The following is a 17,085-nucleotide window of genomic DNA, read 5'->3' on the forward strand; positions in this document are numbered from 1 at the left end:
CTACTTGCTCAGTGGGGAACCTGCTTCTCTTTCTGCCTCTGGCTGCCACTCTGCCTGCTTGTGCTCTCTCTCTCTTTTGTTTATTTATTTATTTTTTTCAGTCAAAAGAAATCTCATTACAAATTACTTTAAAGAATTCACAGTGTCTCAGTTGTGTGAAGTAGTCATCAAAAAGACCCAAATCACTGAGAAGATCAGGAGTTTCTAGCTAGCGGTGGTGTTCATTCAAGCTCAAATTCCCAGAACATTTATTATTGAATCATTAACTCATAAGATGGTGGGTTGGAATGTATAAAAGCAAAGTTTGGGATCACAATGGCAAGTTTTAATTTCAGTCCAATTAGTTTCAACATTACTTAGGAAGGAATAAAAGAGTCATTGACATCTCTCCCAGGGAAGTCATTTGATTAGAACTCTGTTTAATATAGATGGATTGGAGAGAACAGAGAGAAAAGATTAACAGGGAAGAGACTGGTGAAGAGGCTACTATAGTCATACTTTTAGAATTTGCCTCATGTTTTTCACTACTTCAGATTTACCAATCCTGAATTAAAGAGTGAAAGAGGGATATATTACTTATATTTTGGTGAACTTTCTCATGTAAATGGTATTTTTCACAGTGCCTTTGCTTCCCATTACTAAAATACTGCAAGTTCTAATTTTTCATTGGCTATAAATATAACCAACTGAAATGTAGACTACAGACCAAGATGGCAACATAGGAACTCCTGATACTCCTTTCTCCCATTGACTCACCAAATATGTAGTTGCACAAGGAGAAATTCCCTCAGACAGAAATCCAGAAACAAATTGAGTGTCTCCTACACCTTGGGAGACCAAGAAAATAATCACTTTGAAATGGGTCGCAGAAGCTAAGACACACTCTTACCTTAAACGCCACCCTCAACACAATAGCACCATAAAGTTGGGAGGAAGCCCTCATCTCCCACATTCTCCATAGGGAATGAAGGGTTTGAGTCACACAGAAAGGGCCCCAATTTTTAAGGCTGCCACATGAGAAATAAGCCCCCCAAATCATTCAGCTCTGAACACCAGTGGGGCTTGTGTTTGAGTCCCACAGGACTATAGCAAACCAAGCCAGTTGTTAACAGGCATGCAAACAGTGTAGCCATCCTGTCAGGGCTCAGAGTAGAGGGAGCAGACAAAAATGCCCACTGTATATTGTCAATATACCAATATGCCAATGTATATTGTTGATACCTAGTATAAAAAGATATAAATGTGATGCCAAAAACATAAAATGTGGGAAAGAGGAGAGTAGAAAGCCAGAGCTTTTGCATGTATTTGGAGTTGTTATAGGCTTAAAATAAATTGTTATAACCATAAGAATGTTTTAAATAAGCCTCATGGTAATCACAAAACAAAAACCTATAGTAGATAAAAGAATCAAAGCATACTACCACAGAAAATCATAAATCACTAAAGAAGAGAGAAGGAGAAAGAAAGCATGAAAGGTACTATGAAGTAGTTAGGAAACAATAAAATAGCAATAGGCGATCCATCTCTGTCAATAGTTACTTTAAGTGTGCATGGGCTAAGTTCTTCAATCAAAGGATATACAGTGGATGAATGGATGAAAAGGCTCACTTCAGCTTTAAGGACACACAGACTGAGAGTGAAAGGTTAGAAAAAAAAAAATTCCATGCAAATGGAAGCCAAAAGAAGGCAGGAATGGCTATACTTAGACAAAATAGACTTCAAAACAAAGACTGTAGCAAGAGAAAAAGAAGGTCATTATATAATAACAAGGGGGTCAATTCACAAGATGATGTAATATTTGTAAGTATTTATGTGCCCAACATTGGAGCACCTCAATATATAAGGCAAGTATTAACAGATCTGAGGGAGAAATAGCAAAAGAACCACAGCAGAGGACTTTAGTACCCCACTCTCAACAATGGGTGGATTATCCAAGCAGAAAATCAATAAGGAAACATTAAATTTAGGCTATACTTTAGACCAAATGGTCCTAACAAACACATATAGACATTTATCTTCCATTCAACAATCGCATAATATGCATTTTCCTCATGTGTACATGGAACATTCTCCAGGAGAGATCGTATGTTAGGCCACAGAACAAGTCTTAATAAATGTAAAAAGACTGAAATGCTATCAAGTGTCTTCTCTGACCATAATGTTATTAAATCAGAAGTTTAACAAGAGGAAAACTGGAAAGTTTACAAATATGTGGTGATCAAACAGCGTAGTTCTGAAAGCCGGTGGATCAAAGTGGAAATCAATAAATATCTTCACACAAATGAACATGGAAATACAATATACCAAAATTTATAGTCTGCAATAACACAGTTCTAAGAGGGACATGGGACACCTGGGTGGCTCAGTTGGTTAAGCAGCTGCCTTCGGCTTAGGTCATGATCCCAACCTCCTGGGATCGAGTCCCACATCGGGCTCCTTGCTTGGCAGGGAGCCTGCTTCTCTCTCTGCCTCTGCCTGCCTCTCTGTCTGCCTGTGCTCACGCTCTCTCTCTCTCTCTCTCTCTGACAAATAAATAAATAAAATCTTAAAAAAAAAAAAGAGGAACATTTATAGCAATAAACAGCTATCTTAAGAAAAAAGAAAGATCTTAAATAAACAACCAAATATTATACCTTAGGCAACTAGGAAAGGAAGGATGCCCAAAGCTTATAGAAGGGAGGAAATAACAAAGGTGAGAGAGAAATAAATGATGGGAGTGAGATAAATACAGTGATAAATTTATAGTGATATATACCCGCTTTGGAAAAGTCACTGTTAGATATTGTGGAGAAGAAATATGAAGTAGAATGTTCTTTTACCCTTAAGAAGCTTACGATTCTATGGTGTGGTAGGCAGCAAATGGGCCCCTAAAGATGGCCACATCCCAATCTGCTGAAGCCTGTGGATATGTAAACTTAAAAGGCAAAGGGATTTTCCAGATGTGATTAGGGTTAAGAATTTTGAGATGGAGGGGCACCTGGATGGCTCAGTGGGTTAGGCTGCTGCCTTGGGCCCTGGTCGTGATCTCAGGGTCCTGGGATCGAGTCCCACATCGGGCTCTCTGCTCGGCGGGGAGCCTGCTTCCCTCTCTCTCTCTCTCTCTCTCTGCCAGCCTCTCTACCTACCTGTGATCTCTCTGTGTCAAATAAATAAATAATAAAAAAAAGAATTTTGAGATGGAGAAATTCACCTGAATCAACAAGGTAGGTCCAATGTTATCATATAAGTTCTTAAAAGTGGTAAATCTTTCCTGGCTTTGGTCAGAGAGAGATATGATGATGGAAGAAGGGTCAGAGAGATTCTGACTTTGAAGATGGGGGACAGGAATCATGAACCAAGGAATGCGAGTAGATTCTAGAAGATATAAAAAGCAAGAAAATGGATTTTCCCCTAGAGCTTCTAGAAGGAATGCCACCCTGCTCTCTTGATTTTAGTCCAATGAGACCCATGTTAGACTTCTGACCTGCAGAACTATTGGATAATAAATTTCTGTTGTTTAAGCCACTAAGTTTATGTTAATTTGTGATGGCAGGAATAAAAACACCACACCTGTAGTGACAAAAAATCTCATTAGAATTGTGGCACAAAATATGGCACTTTCCATATTTTGCCAATTCTGTTTTCACAATTTGGAGCAAAATATGGAAAGTGCCATAGAGACATGACCAAAGCTCTTGAAGATTTGAGAACAAAATGGGGATTAAGAAGGACCTTAAGGAGGAGGTGACATCTGAACTGGGTTTTTGAGGTTACATAGAATTACATAGAATTTTGAGGTTACAAAGGAAGACAAATTCTAGGCAGAGGGAATGCAATTAATAAAGGCAAGTAAATGTGAAAATATGTACTGTGTTAGGGGGAAAGGTGAATACACCAGTATTGTGGCACAGATGATTAGATGAATATTGCTAAGATAGTTCTTTTTATTCTTGGATATTTTTATTGAATTACAAATTTTAAAAAAATTTAGAATGCAGTGATATAGAGAAGCTTAGATTAGAACTGGATAATGAAAGATTTTGAATTTTAGACAAAGTCTAGCATTTTTATTTGACATATATTAAAATTAATATATGCATATATTAAAATTTGCTGCTTAAAAAATGTAGAGACTTGGTCAAAGTTCATTTCAAAAGGGAGAATTAATTGGAGAAGAAAGAGGAGAAAGATTAATTGGCAGGAAAATAGTTAAGTCACTGATGCTGTCTTGATGAGATAAAATAGCACAGATACCAGCAAATTTTTTCACTCATTTTCCATAGTATTTCTTTGGAAGAATATCACTCTATGGTCAAGTTTCCCTATCTTGTGGACTTTTGGACACAGGGGAAATGGAAGAAAAATATGCTTTACATAATATTATATTTAACATAAGCAATTTAACTAAATAGAAACAATTTGCTTTAATGACTGGCAAATGAAACTGGTATATCCCTTTCCCCATACTGACATAGTTCTGATCTTCAGAACAGGCCTGCTTTTCTTATTGAACTGGGAAGAGAATTCCTAAATTTTCTACTGTCCTTGGCTCGTTCTTAATCCCCTCAATCAGTAGAAATGGTTCTACTTCCACCATTGTGGGATCCATTATGTGTATCCCTAGATGCTGCCTGCCTCAATGGGCAACTCGTACTTCAAGGATCTTGAGAACTTGCCAGTTTGTCTTGCAGGAGTAGCAGTAATTTCATTGAGTTTACTTTTGTTCTCTGAGACTTTCTTCTTACCAATTCTCTCTTGATCTTTCTCTTATTATCTCCTGTTTTCCATGAAGTACTTCTGTCCCCAACCATTCCCCAAACTCCATTCTTTAGGCCACTCTCAGAAGGAACAGCCTTTTGCTTTATTTTTATGGGGTGTCATTATAGATAGGAAACATTGTAGAGTGAGAAGATAGACTATTTAATTGGATCTGGATGAAAGGGAGTGAGAGGAATAAATGGAGGATAAAGATGGTTGTGATATGCCAGTCTGGGTGCCTGGGAGAATGTGATTCATTAATAGATAATGAAAAGTAAGGTTGAACTTGACCATGTTGAACTTGAGGCTCCAAATGCTTCATTTAAGTATAGCTGTACAGCAGTCATTTAGAAATGGCAGGCTGGTCCGGCAGATATAAAGAGTCTGTGGTAAAATATGCTGGTGGATATACAGGAAGGATAATTCTAGAAGTAGAAATATATGAAGAGAGTGAGTTTGAGAGGATACATGGAGAAGGAAAGAGGACCAAAGAAAAAGATGACGGACAGTAGTTTTCTTTGTTTATTATCATTGATAATCTTCCTTCTCTTTTATTGGTAAGAAGTCTACTTGACTCACTGAATGGGTTGTCCTGGCCAACTTTTACCAACTCGAAATCATTGTTTTTACTCTTACATCCACTGTTTTTCTCATTGGCCTGAGGTATGGGGAATTTGACAAACCTAATCTCTAGTGGTTATCTCATTCAGTGTCATTGTGCACTAGAATTAAAAGTCCCCAACTGAGCTGCATACCTCAAGCATGTATTCTGCTTCTATATCATGTCAAAGTTTCTCCAAATTAATCCAGAGAGGGAAAAATCCAAGTATTCTTTTTCCCTTCCGAGTCTATGGCAATGAGCAATAATGATAGTCTTTGAGAATTAAAAAAATGATCTGCACCCATATTAGTATGCTCTAGGAATACTTCAATGCTTCCAAATAGCTTTTGCTCAAAGATATTTCTTTATAGAAATGGCTATCTCAGCTGCACCCATGTGAAAAACTTTTAATTTAGTTAAATTTATGCTAGGAGTTGTTGGAAATTGGAGTTTTGCAGGGGTTCCTCCCCTCCTCTCGTTATAATTCTCATGTGAATTTGTCCCCTACGAAGTTATGCAGCTCTCCATCTGGCCATATTCATAAGCCGTCCTTCTAGTAGAACTTTGATAAAATGCATCAGCTTCCTTGGAATTAGATTAGCATCTCAATGGGAGAGTTTTCCAGGCTTTTCCTGCTGATGGGAGATGAAAGCCTCATAAATAAAAATGCTGAAGAAGACAATTAGGTCTAAACATCTTTTCATTTGTTGTTACAGATTTCTCTTCTTCCATGGCTTGATATTAATGCCCTCTCTTCCATTTGCCTACTCTAAACATTGTATAATAGTGCTGGAAAGTTAACTAGTACCCTTGAATCTAGCATTTGCTTCTTCTAACTATTTGAGAAAACTTCTCAGTGACGGATGTGGGTTCTTTGTGCTTCATTATCAATTACCATCATTCTAGATAAGGTAATACATGATTTAGTTGATTTTCTCCTTGGAATTTCATGTTCTCAAATAATAATAATTGGCAATGTATTTGGAATAAAACATCATAATGAAGTCTGCTTATGTTAGACTGGAAGTAGATACTCAAGTCTATGTCTTTCTTTAACATAGGTTATTAATTTATAGATGACATTTAAGTATGTAAGTCAATTCTGGGACATAAGATTTGAACTTAAGCTTCATTTGAGCTGAGCTGTAGCTGAATAAAGTTATGACAAAAGACTTGATTTTATGACAATGATGTCGTTTGTGATTATTCTACTTTTGTATTAAAATGATTTTGAGGCAAGCGGCCTTCTTGTTATTATTGCTATAATTGTGACAAAGTTATTGGTCATAATAATTTATATTATTTAAGAATAAGGTGGTTAGGACCCATAAGATTTGAAGAAGTATTGTTGTCAGTGTTTCTGGAATCAAAGTTAAAGAAAGTCAGGGAGAAAAAGGAGTTTTGTGCTATCAAAAGCAGAATACTGATGGACATCATAAAGAAAGGTGGCTAGTTTGGGCTGGAATGTAGGTCCCTGGTACCTTGAAAAATACCTATGATTGAGGAATGAAGATGAAGACAGCTTAGTAATAATCAAAGTTAGGGAAGAGCTTTTTGGAAATCATGTGGAAATGGCACTAGAAATAATTTTGTGTCATTGAAGTGTATTCAAATTTCTCATCTTGGGATAATATGGAATTCTAAACTTTTTCTAAAAAGAATTTTAAATATGATATTTGTCTCATTGACATTCTTAAGACTGATATTGTCTCTTCCAAACGACTTTCTACTTTTCAATAACTCCCATTTATCTTCCACACACCTTGGAAACAATTTTAAACAAATTTTAACAGAAAATAGGTTATTATATTTTCTAAAGTACGGAGAAATTTATAATGCATTGCTTTTATATATGAGCACTTCCTAAAGTTGAACACTATTTCAGGCAAAAGCAATTACCTAAGAAGGTGGTTAAAATCTCAGGTCGTATTTGATCAACAATTTATTCCTGAATTATGCTGCCTAGTGGTAGAAAATCAAGAGTAAGTTTTCTTAAAATACTAGCTATGATTTTGGAAAACTGTCAGTCTCATCATGTTTTTATTATGGGAAAGGATCCTAACTGCAACAGAAATAAAATAATAGACAGAAGCCATATGGAACTTTATCTACTTGCTGCCAAGAAATTGTCATCTGTTTTAAAGAACAAAGATGTCCAAGACATATAAAGAAATGTAATCCTTTATATGCAAGGATGCATTTGATTGAGTGACATTGATCATAAATATGGAACATAATGTTTGTTTTTAAGAAATTATTTAAATCTATTGATTGTGAATTAAATTATGCCAAATGGATTTTTTGATCATAGGATTTTTAATTTACTTTTGGTTAGCTTTAGATTTCTATCCATATAAGCACACTTGAAGTTGGCCCTTTATTGTTAACTTTTATAGGATTATATGTCTGAGTGTGCTTGTGTGTCTATGTATGTGGTGGGAGCAGTTTTTTGTTTAAAACGGAAAAAGCAGTGATTCTATATTTTGTAAGATATTTAGAATGTATGAAATTAAGATTGAATAAGTTGGCCCTAGTAACTTATAGTAGATTGAAATCACAGAATGAAACTGAATATCAGAATCAAATAAATTTTGAGAGTCTTATTAAATTTAATATGCTAACTCCTGATATAAAAATGATAGACTGAGAAACAGAGGAACAAATGGGTCTTAGTTCCACATGGGATAGTACTATTCGTAGTGTAATTAGGCCAGGAAGAAAGCAAGTTTGAGCAGGAGGGCTCAGTTCTGTGTCTGGTGCATCTTTTTGTTGAAAAATGGAGGCTGACAAGGGCATCAAGCAAACTCCGTTTTCCTCAGAAATAGAAGATCTGACTTAGTTCCTACATTTGTTTGATAATTTGTGGTAGTTGTGTTTTTGTTTTTACAGAAAACTACACTTGTCATATTTGTACAGCTATGGTTCAAGTTGGAGATTGCTGTGTAAAGGGAGTCTATGGGTCTACAGAGAAGTGAGAGGGGGTCTTAGCGGAGAGAACATGGTATGTTTTCAAAGAAACAGAACGAAACAACTGACAAATGCATAGTGGAGGAAAAAGAAACATAACTGTAATTTTGTAGGGTGACCTATATGTTTTGTGTGGGAAATTAAATTCTGTTATCCTCTGGCTGTGGCCATTTCTGCTGCTGTGGCCCGTTTGCTGTCACTCTGACTCTCATAGATCTTGGGGAACACTCATTTTGGTGGTGTTTTCTCTCTCTACTGGCCCTTGCTTTTCCCCCTAACTTCAAACACTTTAAGGATGGGCACTGTCCTCTTTGTCTTACTGGTCTTTCTTTAGAATCTAATAAAGTGCCTCACTCTTTGTGTTTTATAAACCCCCTTGTGTTTAAACTCTTTTACTTCATACACTATTTCAGTTTCTCACAGTCTCTCAGGGGTGTGTAGTTTGTGTTAACCTGATCAATACTGTATAATTTAGCACCCCTAATTATCTTTGCAGTATGCAGTTGAAGATGACCCCAAAGGTGTAGACTACCTGGATGCTCTTTCACCTTAGGACAATTTCCCTCTCCGTCATGTTAGAACTTCCAGGAATGTGTATGGGGTAGATTAGCTCTCCACGGTGCCCTGGGGTTGACCTTCTCCTATACCTCTGAAAAATGACATACTGAAAGTGACCAAGTGATAGGTTTGCTCTGCTGATTTTTTTCCTAAGTCAAATTGTCCTTGTCTCTTTCTTCCCTAGTTAATGAATGTATGAATGAATGTGTGTGTTTATGTGGGTGACTCACACATTCTAATATAGAACTTTATAGATATGAATTTCAGTGAGGTTTTTTTTTCCTTTTAAACACAAGACCATATCAAAGAAAAAGAAACACTCTTTAGCTGTTGACTGGCTTTCACCACTTATTATGTGAGAAGTGAAACGTCAGTAACTTAAAAGAAATTTTAAGATCAATGTGTTTGAGCTTTTCTGATTTTAAAGTTCTTTACAGAAACTTGTCAAAAAGATTATGTAATGGAAACAAGAAGGCTGAAACTTCTCAGAGCACTGGGAAAATTACTTTGTTTTCCCTGAGTGCAAAAAAAAAAAAAAAAAGGTAAAGAAAAAGAAAAACAGAGTCTTGTTCTGGAGAGACCCCTAGCTGGTGTAGGTGTACATGTTAGTTACATGCAGTTGTTGCTTTTTAGGGGCTACTGTTTCTGATTTACATGGAAACAAAGACTGGGCTACAACCATGTATGAAGAGCTGTGGTGAGCTAATGAGTGAGACAAAAGTGGTAAATGAACCAACCATTGGGGTAGTTCAGGCATAAAGGGACTTTCTGCTGAGGTGACCTGAAGTTGCCCTAATTCTTCCTTTGTTCCAGTTGTATAGATCCGGTCTCAGAAATGTAGTGGAAGGTTAACATGTCAGACTGTGACTTTATTCTGTCTGTGGGATAACCAAGATGTTTTAGAAAATCAATTTTCTCTCTCCAGGAGGATTCCACTGAACTACAGGAATAGTCTATTGGGGAAAAGTTCCTCTGAAGATGGACATGGTTTCATTTCTGTTTCATTAGCTCTTGCTGCAGAGAAGATGATGGATAAACTTAGTTATTTGCTGTTTTTCTTATTAAGGGTTTTATCCATTTCTTTTCAACATAGAAGGATATTGGAACCTAAATGTGATTGCTGAGATTTGTCATTTTCAGTAGCTCAGGGATCTCCCTGAAATAAACTAAAGGCATCTGCTTTCAACATTTGTGTCTATAAAACCACAAGTGAGAGGGAAATGTGTGAACTTCCAAACCCCAGAGACTGCTGCATTTAAGAAGAATTGTAACTATGAATGTAAAATATTTTCCTCCTGGTTGCTGTTTATGCTTGTGTGTGTGTGTGTGCGCGCGTGCACATGCGCGCGCGCGCGTGCGTGTGTGTGTGACTGTGTGTTTGCTCAGATGTATTTCATCTTCTCAAGAATTCTGAACTGAAGAATTTTGCATCAGAACTTTTGCTTCCTCATTTGGATTAAGAGGTAGAATTGTATAAGTGTTTTAGAACAAGCTGCAAGTTGTATCAATGTGATCAAGTGAAATGAAACATTTAGCCAAATACCCTGCTAATACACACATTGTTTACAGAAATTAGGGTGTGTGTGTGTGTGTATATATATATACATATATATACATATTAATATATGTATATATGTGTGTGTTTATACATGCATATGTATATATATAATATGAATATTTAAATATTCTAACCTTAAAGCTATTTTAAGAAAAGTTGAACTTTTTCTCTTCATTGTCATTTTAAATCTGCCTTATAAAAATTATGACTGTTTTTAGATGTGACACATATTCAAAATGAAGTAAAGTGAAATAAGATATAATTTAAAAGTACTCAGCCTTTCTTTTCCTTGTGCTAAACAGTGTCTGTGGTGGAATTTCTCCTGAAATGAGTCTGAGGAAACCTGTTCTGTGGGATGGAGGTGATGTGAATTAACCTGCTTTAGCCTTTGTTTCCTCTCTCACAAAATTAGAGCACTAGAGAAATAATCTCTGTGGTCTCTCCCCTGACTTTCCCTCCAGCTCTAAACACTGTTTTTGCTTCTTTGTGCACTGCACATGCCACTACCTAACATTCCCTTGTGAACAATACTTTCAGCGTGTACCTCTGTTTTCAAATAGTATTCAAGAGAGAGAAAAGTCTGAGGCAGCAGATCCAGCATTTTCAAATTTTAAGGCTCAACTGAGAAGAGAAGAATTCATCCAGAGAAGGGTATAAATTCCACTTGACTGAATCTTAGCACCTTCCCCACACCTCCATTAGGGAAGGGGTTGACATTACAAAGATTTTCCCATCCCTAATGACTGTGGTTTAGAGTCTTGATTATACAATATTTTGACTTGCACTTCAAAGTTCCCTCAATGTCTCCATCTATGTCCATGGGTAGCTCTCTAAATACAGCAGCTGTGCCATCTGTTTCAAATATTATTTCAGCCCTCGCTGTTTTGGGATAAATTTCATAAAGTGTATTGCATACACACACATTTAATTGAACAAACGAGAAGCCTTTCCAGTTTAAAAAAGCTTCCTAAATGACGAGAAGTGTCCAATTTCCATTCAAATGGTTACTCCGGGGCTTTAAAATGTGTGAATTCATCTAACAGAGGCTGGTGGTGTATTTTGAGGCAGATGGCTTGATTCTGCGAAGAAAAAAAATTAAGTGGATTTTACTATCAATCTTATTTTTTTTTGGCAAAAGACTGACATAATAAAGATGTGTGTATTACTGAGAGTGCTTTTTAATAATGATTCTACCTTATGTTTTCCCTCAAGAATATGGTTAACTGACTAGGAAAATCTATTTAGAGATTTTATGTTTATCCATAATGATCAGTTTAGGAGGAAAAAAAAAAAGAATCCCAGTAACAAAATTGCTGAAATACAAAAGGAAAATAATGCTCTACAACTTTCTAAAGCAGTCCAAGAGGAAAGGAATTCTGAAGTTTATCTGGTATTTCCCCTGTTAAGTAGTTGCAAAGTCAATATATTGAAGTTCTGAGGGAAGGAAAAGGGATTTCACTTCAAATAAGAATGTCTTTAGGGGAATATCCAGAGTATAGATGTCATATCAAAGGCACCTTGTATAAATATACAAAATGACTAGCAGTTTTAAAGTTGAGTCATTGTAATGATCAGTCATTATTGTTGTGTACTTTCAGATTCAGACTCATGTTAGCATGTGTCAAAATTATGTCAAAAGTTCTATGCTCTAAAGATCCTTTCAAGTTTTGCCTGCTTTATGGAACATTCCCCCCAAAATTCACTCCATCCTTTTTCTATTTGTAGTTCGTGGAATTGACCGAGTTCTTGGTTAACTCCTAAGTAGTAAAAACCAAACATGTGTCTCAGTCCTCCTAGAAATGATTGTTCAGCAGCCTTGGTCTAAGCCAATCAACCAACTGCTTCTTCTGGCACCAATTATTGGCTTAGGGATGAGTATATGACTTAAGTTTTTTCCAGTCATTCTAAAAGAAAAAGTATTTGTTTGATAGCTTGGGAAAGGTGCTTTCTATCTTGTAGTCGACATGGACAGGGAAGCATGTGGCCTTTATGGCTACTGATAACTTTCTGAAACATAAGGAGATCCGACCTAAGGATGAAGTGAATGATGCAGATAGCAGGATGAAAAGTGGAAAGAAACTACATCCTTGATGATGTAATTGAACCTTTGGGTCCTCAACCCTGAAGTTCACTATGCCTCTGGATTTGCCCTTATGTTAGCCAATGCTCATGGTTTGAACAATTCTTATTGTTGCTGCCAGTTGGAGTGAGTTTTTTTTTTTTTTTAACGTGTGTGTGTGTGTGTGTGTTTCTTTTGTTTACATGTATCAAATGCAAAATTAAAATCAATGAATTTTTACTTAAGAAATTTCACATGTTGTGATTCCTTTCACTGCCAATCACTTTAGTTCCTCTGAACTCTGAGTCATAATATTCAAATTTTTAAAAAAAGATTTTATTTATTTATTTGTCAGAGAGAGTGAGCATAGGCTGACAGAGTGGCAGGCAGAGGCAGAGGGAGAAGCAGGCTCCCCACCGAGCAAGGAGCCCTATGCGGGACTTGATCCCAGGATGCTGGGATCATGATCCGAGCCAAAGGCAGCCGCTTAACCAACTGAGCCACCCAGGCATCCCAATTTTCAAGATTTTTAAAAAAGAACTTTTGCTGGAGGAGAAGAAGAGACAGCTACTTAGAAAGATCATAGGCTTGTCTTATCCTATGAACACAAGCAGATGAAAAATCATCCTATATACCCAGAAATTGACCTGAAGACTGACAGAACAAACTCCACAACTAAAGGGGGAGAAGAGGCCACATTGAAGAAGATAGGAAATGTGGAAACTTCATTTAGGGGAGAAATGGATTACAGGTGCTGCAGAGGGGAGGGAGCCATGGTTATGGAGAAGGGTAAGAGAGAGGAGCACAGAAGGGAATACACAAGGAGAATAGGAGAATGTTTCCCCAAAACCATTGCTTGGAAAATGAGAGGGGCTGGATTTTGTGAGTTCTTGCAACCAATGGGGCTTAAAGCCTGGAGTCTTAGAGGTCAGGAGGCTTGGCTGGAATAGAGCCCAGATGGTACTGCCTTTCTCCTGGAGAGAAAGTAGGCAAACAACCAGGGGAAGATGGTATGGAAACAGTGAACTGAAGAATGCCTGGAGCACACAGTGGAAGATTATTAGCTCTTCTTGGAGCATGTCTCTGAGAAGTAGTGTTCACAGAGATGTCTCACAAGGAACAAAGGATTTGGCTGGCACCTTTTCCTTCTCCTGTCCTTCGCATAAACATAGACCTACCTATGAAAGAAGCCCAGGACCAACACTTGGTGCCTTATTTTCTTATACCAAGCCCCCTCCAAGCCTCCCTTCCATACTCTGGCAAGACTGCCCTTCTCAGTCAAGGTTGCCTCAGTCCTTGTACAGTGGGACTCTCCCTCAGAAGACCAGCATAAACCCCTGCCCACACCATATCTCCTGATCAGAGAGTCCTTCAAGGCCTCAATTCTGCTGGAGTTGGTATCAGGTATCATTTCACAAGCAGACCAGAGCACACCTAGTTAAAACTCACCATATTCAGTTCAGGGACCAAACATTGCCCATAGTATTAAAGGAGAACCTCTTCAGATGACTAGCCTGAAGGATAGAGCAGGCAAAGCACAGGAACAGAGTGCATACAGCACACACTGGAGACACTCCATGAAGGACAAGGCCCTGAAGACTACATGACCTCTTCTTCATAGGGTATTAATTTCAGAAGCAAGAGACATAATTGGCTTTCCTAACATACAGAAGAAAGTAGATATTTAGAAAAAATGCCAAGATGGAGGAGTTTATCCTAAATGAAAGAATAAGATAAAGCCATGGCCAAAGATCTAAGTGAAACAGATAGAAGTAACATGACTGATGGACTGGACTTGAGAAAAGAATGGAAGACATCAGTGATACCCTTACCACAGAGTTAAAAAAGAATTAGAGATGAAGAATGCAATAAATAAGACTGGACACAGGCTTGATGCAATGAACAGCAGGCTGGACGAAGCATAGGAATGAATTAGTGACCTAGGAGACAAAATAATGGAAAATAATGAAGCCAAGCAAAAGAGAAAAAAAATTATGTAACATGAGAATAGACTTAGGGAGCTCAGTGACTCCATCAAACATAATAACATTCCTATTACTATGAGTCCCAGAAGAAAAAGAGAAAAGGGGACATAACATTTATTTCAAGAAATAATAGCAGAAAACTTCTCTAATCTGGGGAAGGAAACAGACATCCAGATCCAGGAGTCGCAGAGTACTTCCTTCAAAATCAACAAAGGCAGGCTAATACCATACATATTGTAATTAAATTTGCAAAATATATTAATAAAGAAAAAAATCTTAAAAGCAGCAATATAAAAAAGAAGTACTTAATAAGGGAAAATCCATAAGGCTAGCTGAAGACGTCTCAATAGAAATGTAGCAAACCAGAAAAGAGTGGCTTAATACATTCAAAATGCTGAATGGGGAAAAATCTGTAGCCAAGAAAACTCTATCCAGCAAGGCCATCATTCAGAATAGAAGGAGAGATAAAGACATTTCTAGACAAAAAAACTAAAACAAAAACAAAAACCTAGAGTTCGTGACCAATAAATCAGTCCTGCAAGAAATATTAAGGGGGACTCCTTTAGTGAAAGGAGAGACCAAAAGTAACAAAGACAAGAAAATATCAGAGAAAATCTACAGAAACAATGATAAAACAAGTATTAAAGTGGTGATAAATACATGTCAATAATTACTTGGAATGTAAGTGGACTAAATACTCTAGTCAAAAGACACAGGGTGTCACAATGGATAAAAAATAAGGCCATCTATATGCTGCCTACAAGAGACTCTTTTTATTTTTTATTTTAATTTAATTTTTTTTCAGTGTTCCAAAATTCATTGTTTATATACCTCACCTTCTGCTCCATGTAATGTGTGCCCTCCATAATATCCACCACCAGGCTTAACCTCCCAACCCCCCTCCAAAATGCTCAGTTTGTTTCTTAGAGTCAACAGTCTCTCATGGTTCATTTCCCCCTCCAATTTCCCCCAACTCACTTCTCCTTTCCATCTCCCCATGTCCTCCATGTTATTCCTTATGTTCCACAAGTAAGTGAAACCATATGATAATTGACTCTCTCTGCTTGACTTATTTACTCAGCAAAATCTCTTGCAGTCCTGTCCATGTTGATACAAAAGTTGAGTATTCATCCTTTCTGATGGAGGCACAATACTCCATAGTATATATGGACCATATCTTTATCCATTCATCCGTTGAAGGGCATCTTGGTTCTTTCCACAGTTTGGCGACTGTGGCCATTGATGCTATGAACATTGGGGTACAGATGGCCCTTCTTTTCACTACATCTGTATCTTTGGGGTAAATACCCAATAGTGCAATGACAGGGTCATAGGGAAGCTCTATCTTTAATTTCTTAAGAAATCTCCACACTGTTTTCCAAAGTGGTTGCACCACTTTGTAACCGTACATTAAAAGATTATCCACCATGACCAGGTGGGATTTATCCATGGGATGCAGGGGTGATTCAATATTTGCAAACCAATCAATGTGATAGAACAAATCAATAAGAGAGGAGAGAAAAACCCTGTATGTTAACTAACTAACTATTTAAATAAATATTTAAATAAAAAAATTAAAAGAACATTTGCTTAATCTACAATTGTTATGTCAGTCCACATTTCTTTTAGTTGGGCTTCTTTGATCTCTACTTGAGTATGGACATACTTCAAAAATTCTCCCTCTGTAAACTTTGGTCCCTAGTTTCTTCAAGAAATGTATGTTAAGGCCATGCTTAGTGTCAGAGTAGTTGGACCTGCCTGGTTGTCAATTTCAGACATCGTCAAGGCATGAATAAGTTCAATCATATTTACGCCTAAACTATCACACCTAGAATAGTGCAGATCACTAGAATATGCCAATAGGTAAGTTTAAAAATGTTAACTATTAAGACTTAAAATAGTTTTAATAGCCTGTCTTAGAGTTCTTTCTCTAGATTTAAACATAATTCTGTCAGTAAAGCAAACTATGTATTTACTCCATGAGGCATTTCCAGTGATGTGGGTCTATAGAACAAAACCCATTAGGGCATACCTCAAGTGGAGTGAGTTTTGTTTTTTGATACTTGTAGCTAAAAGCATCCCAATAGATATACACCTGAAGATGTGGCTTAGGGGGACGTCACACTAGGCTCAGTTGTGTATGCTTTGAGACCATCTCCCTGTCATGAGTGGTGGGTCCTATCTTCCAGCTCTGAATCAGAAATTCTGGGGGTGAGACCCAGTAGCGTGCTTTAGTAAGCCCTCAGGTGACTGTGTTTGAAGACCACTGAACTGAGCATATCAGGCAGATATATAATTTGCAACCTTTTGTGTTTCCTTAGGATTCTCAAATATAGAATAATGAAAGTTATCATAATAATAAAATGCTTCAAAATGTAAAAGAACCCACTGACGACATTTTTCATGATTATGACTTTTCATTCTGCCAAACAAGATCATTACTAATGAATTGTTTGAAATGACTGCTTATGGTAGAGAGTTACGCTGCTTGTATGTGTATTTGAAACTTACCACCCAACCTGGAAACCTCATTGCCATTGGATGACATAGCAGAAGCATTTAAGTCAGGTTGGAGGATATTAGGGAATTTCTCAGGGCAGGGTTGTCAGGCCCTTGGCCC

General features: G+C 37.1%; 1 non-coding gene across 1 annotated transcript; it reads right to left on the bottom strand.

The window, feature by feature from the left end:
* Positions 1-16,374: 16,374 nt before the first annotated feature.
* LOC122911066 lies at positions 16,375-16,503 on the bottom strand. The gene has a single exon (XR_006385391.1). It is a non-coding gene; the product is annotated as a small nucleolar RNA SNORA18 (small nucleolar RNA).
* Between the last annotated feature and the right edge of the window lie 582 nt (positions 16,504-17,085).

Source organism: Neovison vison, chromosome 6 (assembly GCF_020171115.1).
Source record: "Neovison vison isolate M4711 chromosome 6, ASM_NN_V1, whole genome shotgun sequence".
Lineage (NCBI taxonomy): Eukaryota > Metazoa > Chordata > Mammalia > Carnivora > Mustelidae > Neogale > Neogale vison.